The sequence below is a fragment of the Colobus angolensis genome, unplaced genomic scaffold (genome assembly GCF_000951035.1).
Source record: "Colobus angolensis palliatus isolate OR3802 unplaced genomic scaffold, Cang.pa_1.0 Scaffold309, whole genome shotgun sequence".
NCBI classification, from domain to species: domain Eukaryota; kingdom Metazoa; phylum Chordata; class Mammalia; order Primates; family Cercopithecidae; genus Colobus; species Colobus angolensis.
This window is the reverse complement of record NW_012116366.1, coordinates 2310974-2321864: the sequence shown is the minus strand read 5'-3', so window position 1 is coordinate 2321864 and position 10891 is coordinate 2310974. Positions and strand designations below refer to the sequence as shown.

Genomic DNA, 10891 nt, shown 5'->3' with positions numbered 1-10891 from the left:
AAAAAAAAAAAAAAATACTTTTCTATTTTTGTTATGATGATTTTATGCTAACTTATGCCTTTATGATGGTATATATTCTTCATCAGCTATTCAAAAAAACGACATATACTGTGTATGTTAGCAGACATTGTCAAAAAAAATCAGGGATTCTAAAGTGATAAAAATACAAAGAATTATTTTAATTTTTAAGACTACTATAATCATTTTTAAGACTACTATGAAAAGCACACCTGGCTGGGCGTGGTGGCTCACATCTGTAATCCCAGCACTTTGGGAGGCTAAGGAGGGCGGATCACCTGAGGTCAGGAGGTTGAGACCAGTCTGGCCAACATGGTGAAATCAATCTCTACTAAAATACAAAAATTAGCTGGGTACGGTGGTGGGCGCCTGTAATCTCAGCTACTCGGGAGGCTCAGGCAGGAGAATCGCTTGAACCCAGGAGGTGGAGGTTGCAGTGAGCCGAGATCGCGCCACTGCACTCCAGCTTGCGGGACAAGAAAAGACTTTGTCTCCAAAAAAAAAAAAAGGCACTCCTATGCTTATGCTTACAGCTTTCAAAATGCTGTGGAAAATGTTTAAACATCACAGATAAAAATAAATAAGCATTGTTTTAAGGAAGAATCTAGGTTTTCCTTCCTGTTCAAGTAGATAAGATAAAGAGAAAAAAGCCACCTCCCACTCCCCCCCCCCAAACAAATGCCCTATCCCTATCCCAGCCTAAGACTTTACAGCTGGTGAAGAACATTCCAGAAAAATGTACAGCCCTTCAACGTTTATATCTGGCCTTGAGGCAAACACACTAGAACAAAATGTATCCCTGAAACAGCCACCCAAGAGTACTGTTGGGAAATGAAACTTCATCCAGAGCCAAAGGCAGTGGCCATTAGTGGCTAATTCCTCCTGGACAATGTTTCTGTCAGGCGCTCTGGCAGCCCAGGTCCTACAGCTTTTCCCACACTCTGCAGAAGTAATGAACTGCCAAGGCTGTAACAAAAATGAACATTTAAACAAGGAATGAAAAGATCTTTTAAAAATTTCAGTGTTCTTTATATCTTCATTATTAATACTGCTTTTTTGTAAGTTTGGTAGAAAAAAATTGAACAGCAGAAAGTATATTTAGCTGATTAATCATTTGATTAGTTCGTATCCAGCTAAAATGAGGTTTGGTCTGAAGTGTTAGGATATTTTTGATAAAGAGCAAGACTTTATTAATTATTTCCCAAAACTTAGAAAATATGGAGAGGAGAAATATACAGAGATTAAATATTCTGCAATTCCATTACCCAAGATAACCACTGTTAATACTCATGAACTTTCTAAAAATAAACATACTTAATTACACAAATTACACATTGAATATATATACCTCAAAGGAATAAATTCTGTTGTACTTATATATCATTCTAAATTTCATACTAGTTGATCTATTGGGTAAAAATCTATAGTTATGTTCTAATACATATTTTACGGCCTAATTAGTGGCTTCAAATTTGTATATTAAAGATCAGAACAGGGCACTCTCGATTCTAGAGCAAAGATATTTAAATGGTTCCAAAAATCACTCAGATGTTTACCCTCACAGTTGAGAGTTTCTTAAGAATGGAAGTATGATTCCTATAAACAAGGGTCAGTTTTAAAGCAATCTTGATAACATCTTATTTTCCTATGTCAAAGCACAATTAATCTTGAAAGCTTACTCAAACAACCACTCAGTTAAAGCTGATGGCAGAAAAATTACAAAATTCATGGAAATTCATTAATTTTTGTAAATTACATTTTACAAAGTACCAATACAGTTAGAGACTTTGGACCACAAAACAGAAAGTACTATTCCCTCCCAAACACTTCCTCCACTGGCTAAGGACAACTTGACTCATCCTTGGGATTCATTTTCAAAATACTGTCTCTATAAAATTCCCCATTTAAAATGTTTTAAAATAGCCTTGTGCCTCCCTTCGTGGTAGATTACTCAATCAAACATACACATCTCTCTCCCATGTGTGAGAGAGAGAGATATATGATAAACACGATATGTATGCATCATACATGTACATATACAAAAACATAACGTTGTATAATAATTTCTTTTCATACAAAAAAGGAAGAATATTAAAATTAGTTCCTCTCAGTCTCAGCCTACAGTATTCCCAGATGCTGAGACACCATTCACTGAAAGTAAATCTAAATCTGAAGTGATTTTTATTTTAAAATGTTCACTTGGAATTTTATCTTCATTTCTGACCAATTCCAATGAAACATGATGGTACTAGTGGTTACAAACTAGCACCAGTAGCAGTGTTTAGGTTTCCACAAGTGAGAACAAGCACGTCATGGAATTCCACTGCTCTGCACTCAAGTGCGGAGTTCGGAAATACCAAAGAACTCCAGTCCTCTGCGCTTTTTAAGCTGCCTAGGTTAGTGTAGAGAATTAATACATTTGAATATACTAATTTATCTCACACCTATACCCTTAAGATGCTAACTTACACATTATATCATTGCTCTTAGAAAACTGCAAAGACGGACAGATATAACAATCACTGGATTTAAAACTATTTCTTTTTTTTTTCTTTTTGAGGCAGAGTCTCACTCTGTCACCCAGGCTGGAGTGCAGTGGCCGGATCTCAGCTCACTGCACGCTCCGCCTCCCAGGCCCATGCCATTCTCCTGCCTCAGCCTCCTGAGTAGCTGGGACCACAGGCGCCTGCCACCGCGCCCGGCTAATTTTTTTGTATTTTTAGTAGAGACAGGGTTTCACCGTGTTAGCCAGGATGGTCTCGATCTCCTGACCTTGTGATCCGCCCGCCTCAGCCTTAAAACTATTTCTTAATAATGATCTACAATTGGACAGATTCACGTTTTCTTTCCTTTTTAAAAATTAGAATTTTTAAAGTGTTGATTGCTTTTTTAATTATTAAAAAATGGTGCCTAAGGCTGGGCGCAGTGGCTCACATTTGTAATTCCAACACTTTGGGAGGCCAAGGCAGGCAAATCACTTGAGCTCAGGAGTTCAAGACCAGCCTGGGCAACACGGTGAAACCCCATCTCTACAAAAAAAACAAAATTTTAAAAATTAGCCCTGTGTGGTGGTACATGCCTGCAACTACTTGGGAGGCTGAGGCGGGAGGATCGCTTGAACACGGGAGGTCGAGGATGCAGGGAGCTGTGTTCGTGTCACTGCACTCCAGCCTGGACAACAGAGTAAGACTCTGTCTCAAAACAAAACAAAACACAACACAACAAAACAAACAAAGATGGTCCTTACGGTCATCTATTATATTATTTACTGTATTCTTCTCTACTGTGAAATATTTCAAAACTCAAAAAGAGAAACATTAAGTCATGGGAATTTCCTTTCATACAAGAGAGGAAATCACTCATCAACCTACCATCCAAAGCAAACCATTAACATTTTAATGTATTTCTTTCCAGTCTTTTACTTAATACAATAAAACTAGGATTATACTACACTATACAGTTTTGCATCCAAATATTTCCAGTAACCCCTGTATTATCGGCATCATCCCATCTCGGTAATATTCTTCCAAACGATTATTTTAAGCACTATATTGAATTCCAACCTACAGCTGTGCCATAATTTATCTGATTATGCTCCATTAAAAAAATTTCCCCTTTTCACTATTAATGTTGCCAAGAAAATCCTTGTTTAAAAACTTGTCCTTATTTTTAATTGCTTTTTTAGGTTACTAAGCAACATGTGAGATTTCACTTCCAGAGGTGTAAGTATTTAAGGCTTCTGTTACATATATATAACCCAACTGTTTCCCCTAACTTTGTATTAATCAAAATATGCTCTCAACAGGTGATGCAGAGCTTCCATTTCACAGCAGCCCAGAGTATATTATCTATCCATTAAGTGGAAAAATTAATTGATTATTTTGGTCTGTATTTCATACACTGGTGAGTTTGAACTTACAGTTATCAGCCTCCTTGATTTCTTCTTTTATAAACTATCTGCTCATATCCTTTCCTTAGCTACTAGGGCTGTAGCATTTTCTTGTTTGTTTAAAAAATACATATATATTAATCAGATTTTCCTTTCCTATTATTTTGACATGATGTATAGGAACATGTTTAATATAGACTGAACTTAGTATTATTTACCTAAACGATTATTTGCTAGAATGTATCTTTTCTAAACAAATCAAACTTCTTATTTGAAAGAAAGCATAAAATTAAGTCAAACTAAGCAAAAATTCGACATTTTATAATCATTAAAATTTATTGTGATGAGTGCTGAATTACCTCATTTGGCTTTAATACTCCTATGTGGTAGGTACTCTCATTACGACTATTTTACAGATGAAGATGTTAAGGGACACAAAGAAATCTAGGCAGTTTGCCCAAGGTCACTTAGTGTGTAGGCGAAGTGGGTGGGTTGTGTAACTAAAGAGCCTGAAGCTTGGGGCCCAGGGCCCCTCCATCCAAAGCTTCCCATCAGCCTCTCTAGCCATGACCTCTCTCCACCTCCACTGAGGGTTGTGCTGGAACTTCAAACTCAAACACTGATACTAAAGCAAAACTGATATTCCTCCCAAATATCCACTCATGCCCTTGACTTGTCTATTTCCGTCATCATCACCAAACATGCTCATTGTCATTATTCAAATTTGAAATCTTTATCACCTTAGCTTAGCTCCTCACCCACTGGGTCCACCTCCCATCCATCCTCCCATCCATTCACCCTACAAATAGCTTGGCATAGGATTGGGCCTTCACAACCATTCTCCTATCTCTCCTCTCCTTCTTGTTCCCTTGGCCACCACTGTAACTTGCTCCCTTTACTTCCGGACTCCCACAGTCACCTCTCTCCCGTCTCCTTGCTTCTAGTTTCTTCCTGTCTCATTGTATTCTGAACACTGCCAAGGTGATGAGTTTCTCAAGTATATTATAATCACAGAATTTAGAAGTGTACAGGAGCTTAAAAACTGAATGCCAGATTTAATCGATTGGTAATTATTGCCTAGAACACCATGTCGAGAATATGACTGAGACTCTATCTCAGCTCAGTGGAAAAAGAGTACCATTACTGATTTTCGATGGCTGCCAGGAACAGAAGCGAGTGACGCCATGTGCCATGTTTTAACCCCTATTATGATTTCATCTAAGTCTTTCATTTTGTAAAATTAGATCTGAGACCAGAGGGTTAAAGGTTTGCCAAAGTCACACATCCAGCTTGTAAAAGGTATTTTACCTTCCGTGTATGGTACATAAAACATATTCTATATACTAAAGTATACAGTCCTTTGATTCAGGAACTAATTCTTACTCAACTTTAAGCCAGTCCAAAAACCGTAACAACTTCAAGTCCTGGCAAGATAATGTATCCAATAATTATTCATTAAATAAAAAACAATATTACAAAGTAATCTCAGAGTAGGAGCAAAGGGAGATCATTAATACTATAAATGCTTAATGGTCAAAAGAACTGTGTACAAATATATTACTTTCAAGAAGCGGAATCTAAACTGATAAGGGTTTCTAGTAAGTGGTCTCTTCAGGCTGTATTAATCAATATATAAATGCCATTGGTAATGCAGCCTTTTAAAAAATAAAAGTTAGAATAAGCCATTTAATAGCTCTCCAGACATAAAAATGTTTAGGTCGTTTTTGCAAAGTATACCAAAAGGGATCAGTGGGTCATAGTGCTTAGGCAGTCCCAAGAGAAAGGAATGAACTCTTATCAACCAAACAGTACTATGTGCCTGGAACTGTACACTGCTGCTTCATAACTATAAGATAAACTAATATTATTTCAGTTTTTCCAATGAGCAAACTGTGGTCTTGAGTGAGTAACTAGCTCAAGGCCAGTACCTAGCAGTAGCCATAAGGCTAGTATACAACACCATTAGGATTTAGGCCCAGAACCTGTTTGATTCCAAAACGAATGCTCTTTCCAAACAAAGAAAAACTTTTCTGCAATAACAAAATTATCCTCACAAACTTTAAAGGACAAAATACTGATTATGACTCTGCTAAATTACAAATAACTGCTCATCAAAAGAAATCACAAATTCGAGTTTAAAAAAAAATACAAGCTGAGAAGTAATTGTCGCAAGACATATGATCCACAAAGGATTAGTAGGTAACCTACATATAGAACTACAAATCGATAAATGGGTAAAAGACTGAACAGGTACTTCGCAAAAGGAAGAACCCAAATGGTTAACAATGTAAACAGACATTCAACCTCAATAACCAGAGAAATTGCAAATAACAATCACAATGAGATAACATTTCACTGGACAAGATTTTCAAGCCTGGTATTTGAAGCACTGGCAAGGCTGCGGAACAACTGTAACACTTACGGCTAGTGGGAACACAATCAACATAACCACTTCATAAAAAACAGTTTGGCACACTCTGTTAAGGCTGATGATGCACACGCCCTGTGATCCAGAAAATTTCATTCCCTAGAGACAGCAAGTGGGAGTGTGTGCCTCCACATATGTACCAAGAGCCATATACAAAAACCACTCACAGCAACCCTTGTACAATAGCAAAACAACTGGAATCAGTCCATATCTCCATCTAGAGTAGAATGAATAAATAAATCATGGTAGAATACTATACAGCAGGTGAAACTGAATGAAATACAGCTATGAAATGGATAAACCTTGGGAATAGAATGTTAATCTAAATAGGTGAATCAGAAAAATACATAAAGTATAATTTCATTGATATAAAGTTCAAAATCATACACAATCAAGATTTTTTAAAAAGGACAAACCATAGAGAAGGGAATGATAAGCATAAAATTCAGGATGGGGTTGTTTCAGATGGGATAATGGAGGTGGGTTCTGGATGTATAAGGCTCTTCTTGAACTAGCTGGTGGCTGCCTGAGTGTCTATTGGTTTATGATTCTTTTTATTTTTTCGAGACAGAGTCTCGCTCTGTCACCCAGGTTGGAATGCAGTGGCATGATCTTAGCTCACTGCAACCTCCGCCTCCCCAGTTCAAGTGATTCTCTTGCCTCAGCCTCCCGAGTAGCTGGGAATTACAGGTGCCTGCCACCGTGCCCAGATAATTTTTGTATTTTTAGTAGAGATGGGGTTTCACTATGTTGGCCAGGCTGGTGTTGAACTCCTGACCTCAACTGATCTGCCGGTCTCAGCCTCCCAAAGTGCTGGGCTTACAGGTGTGAGCCACCATGCCCAGATAATTTTTGTATTTTTAGTAGAGATGGGGTTTCACTATGTTGGCCAGGCTGGTGTTGAACTCCTGACCTCAACTGATCTGCCGCCCCACCACCCCCCACCCCGGCATCCCAAAGTGCTGGGATTACAGGCATAAGCCACTGCGCCCAGCTGGTTTACGATTCTTTAACATATATTTTAGGAACATTATTTTGTACCTACCAATTACTTGATTCAAAAAACAACTCTAAGAAAAGACTGGACAAGAGGGCAGGACATTGACTGTATCAGATGACAGACACCAAGATGCCAGAGCAGAGCAGAGGGAGCAGAGGGGACCCTTTGCTCAGGGGTTAGCTTCCTGGGCTCCAGCTCTGATGTCTCAAAAACCAATGCCTTCTTCTTCCAGAGGGGAAAAAAACTGTTTTTCAACTTTAGAGGTGTTTAACAAAAGAACCTAAAACACTGATTAATATAAATAAACCATGGTATATAGGACTCTTCCACCAAGAATTAAAGAACAGCTTTATAAAATAATTTTGTATTAAACAAATATTTTACAGTGAGTGCCTCACTTTTGTCACCACCATCAAGAAAAAAATGTGCTGATACTTTAGCAAAAGAAAGGAAAATGCAAGAAGGAAACTTCTGATATTGAGGTCCTTTGCTGAAGGAATAGAGTTTCTTCACTTAATGTGTATACAACTCACTTAAAGGTCTTGTTAAAATGCTGATTCCGATTGGCTGAGTTCAGAGTGGGGCCTAAGAATCTGCATTTGTAACAAGCTCCCAGGCGATTCTAATGTTGGAGGTCCGTGAATCTCACTATGATAGTAAAGGACATTACGAAAATGGCTTCTCCAGAGATGTTTAATAAATAGAAACACAGGTATATCTAACTGGTATAATTTCCTTTAACCACTGAGTAGAAAAAAAATTGATGATGTTATTTCTACACAATAAAAATTTAAATATAATAACAAGTGCTACCAGAAAAATCAGAGTACTAAACTAGGTCTTTTGCAAATAAAAGATGCCCTGAGAAAAAGCAAAGACTGAAAACTTACAAGAAAAATCCATGAGATGCTTTACTTACTTCCACAGACCTACAAAGCTCACTTTTCTAACAGGGGTAGTTAGCTAGCCCCTTCCTTATGGGGTTTGTAGTCCCAAAAACGTAGTGAAAGAAACTAGGGCTACCATAGGGAGAGCCACAGAACATTAAATAAAGCCCAATTAAAATGAAGATACTAGTTACGGTGCAACATAATTAAAGGAGCATCACGCCATTGCACGTAAAAAAAAAAAAAAAACAGGCTTTAAAATGTTCTATAAGAATATGCTATTAAAAGCTTAAAATTATTTCGACAAAATCCACACTGAATGATTTCCACTAATCATGTCTATGTTGAGTAGTAGTAAAATCCTTCCACTTCAAAATAGTACTTCCACATGTAAAGTCATACATTCATACATCAAGACAAAGCAACCACTCTACAAACCCTTCCAGGAAACTCTGCCAATGCCAAGCCTCTGCTCAGGATGTGTCACAAGCAGAGTGAGGTCTTCTCATTTGCTCTACAACATCACAGATAGTTGTTACTAGTCTTGCCCAAGAGAAGCTCTTCACAGAAAACCTCAACTGTGGGAGATGACCTAGTGACAGCAATTCCTTCACTGCCTAATACTTCTCCTCTCAGATGAAGGTTTTGGTCACTCCAGCAATGACAGAGTTACACAGAGCTTAACCCAACAGAATTCTGCACCTGGTGTGTAAGTCAGAACAGCTAAACCTCCTGTGACATCAACACAGGATATTTCTTACAACAAAGTAAATCCAAAACGTCTGGATGATCCATGGGAACAACATTCATAAAAATCTGTACGCAACACGATTTTATACAACCAGCACAAAAAGTCCCATATTTTAACGGGAGTTTCATATTTTGAGTTTCTATTAGAGAAACTCAAAATAATGTACATACACCACACAATGTACATGCAGTTCTATTCTGCAGAGCCACATGAAATCAAAAGCCACTAACTTGGATTCACTAGAAATTTTTAAAAACACAAGCAGGCACACCCTTGGCTTGCAAACACTGACCTTCCCTTCCAACTAGCATACTGAAATTTCCTTTTTCACCTACACATTTTAGAAAAGCCTGGGGTGACATTTGAAATATATCCCATTTGCCATCCCACACGGAATAAATGAATTATAGAAATGGCATTTAGAAGGGAAATTCCCTGTGTCCTGGCCGTGACTAAACATGAGAACATTGGGAACCATCTCCTCCTAACTAGATACCAGTCAAGAGGCCTTGGTGGTCTGCCCTTCTCCACCCTCTCCCCAGTCACAGCTGTGAAAAACATGTATACAAAAAATACATATAAACAAACACAAATGCAGCCTGTTACTGTCATAATCCCATTAGTTTACGCCTGGACACTAAACTCGGCTATCTGAATCAACAGAAATCTGAATACCAACTTACCCTCCATCATGACACTCATACACCTAATAATCCTTAATAAAGCATCCAAATAATGCAATTGTACTTGACTTAGAAAAAGCAAACGATGAAAACAAAACAAATACAGGCTAAAGGAATCATTTACTATCCATTAAAAAACATATACATTCCTTTTAAAACAACCTACTGAATTTTAACATACTTATAGATGTCTTAGTGATATAAAAACTAAAATACATTAATCATTTCATTTAAAAAATGGTTTCCTATAAAAAAAAATCCATCCTTGGTATTAACCAAAGACAGACGAGGTACTGTAATGTCACAGTTGCGAAGGCCCAATTAATAAACACCAACTTTTCATGTAGAAAGAAATTAATGCATAGATGGGTTGTGGTTACAGATTATGGATGATCCACAGAAAAACGCTGCGACTCCCCACACTGACTGCACCATTGCCTCCGCACACCACTGGGCCCCGTCCTTCCTGCAGCCCCTCCCTATGGCTCAGGTCCCCTGGTCGCAGATCAGATTCTGATCCGCATCCGCAGGCCGGTTCCCCTCTGCCTGCATTGGTGCTGCAGGGCGCCCCTCCGAACGAGCGCAGCCCAACGAGAGGTGCAGGAGGGATGATCCCAAAAGAGAAGACTCTCCCCTGCTCACACCTAGGTGACCTGGTCCTCCTGACACCACATCCAGCAGAAGCTGCAGGGCAAGGTAGCAGCAGCTTCAGGCCTCGGCCAAGGGCAGCCCCGGGCCTGGGTGGGGCCGGGCGGGGGCCGCAGGCGCCGAGCGGCCGTGCCAAAGCCCCGCCAGCGAGAACCAAGGAAGCTGCGATGCTGCTGCATTGTGCTGCATCACGGCGAGGGCACCGTGAGCCATCCATCTTGCCAAAAAAGCACATCCCCGCCCAAATAAACCCCACCGAATTCAATTTTCTCCTCCGCCGAAGCACCCCCAGATGCACCCCGTCCTCACTATCTGGCCTGGCTTTCGGTCGGAAAAATAATGGACAGAGGTTTGCGTTCTGATCCCCACCCCCTCCCCATCTGATGGCACCAGTTGGCACCTTTCCTATCACAAAAACAAAGAGAAGGCGCCCCCTAAAAGAGGGCCGTGGGCGTGGTGTCCGGGTGATGACGAGAGGGGCTTCCAGCCCACCTACCCAAGGCAGGCCCGGAGGGTCCCCGCGCTGAGACAAACCTGTTGAAGAGAGGGTGGCAGGAGCTGAAGGGCGGGCGCAGCGGCGGCTCGGC

The 10891-nt window shown here is 39.6% G+C and overlaps 1 protein-coding gene across 1 annotated transcript in view; it reads right to left on the bottom strand.

Annotated features, from left to right (window-relative positions):
• SPTBN1 (spectrin, beta, non-erythrocytic 1) overlaps window positions 1–10871 on the bottom strand; it is a 216446-nt gene extending 205575 nt beyond the window's left edge. The window contains exon 1 of the mRNA XM_011950583.1: window positions 10801–10871. The gene's annotated coding sequence lies outside the window, so the exon portion shown is untranslated. The remainder of the gene's footprint in view (window positions 1–10800) is intronic.
• Window positions 10872–10891: the final 20 nt, after the last annotated feature.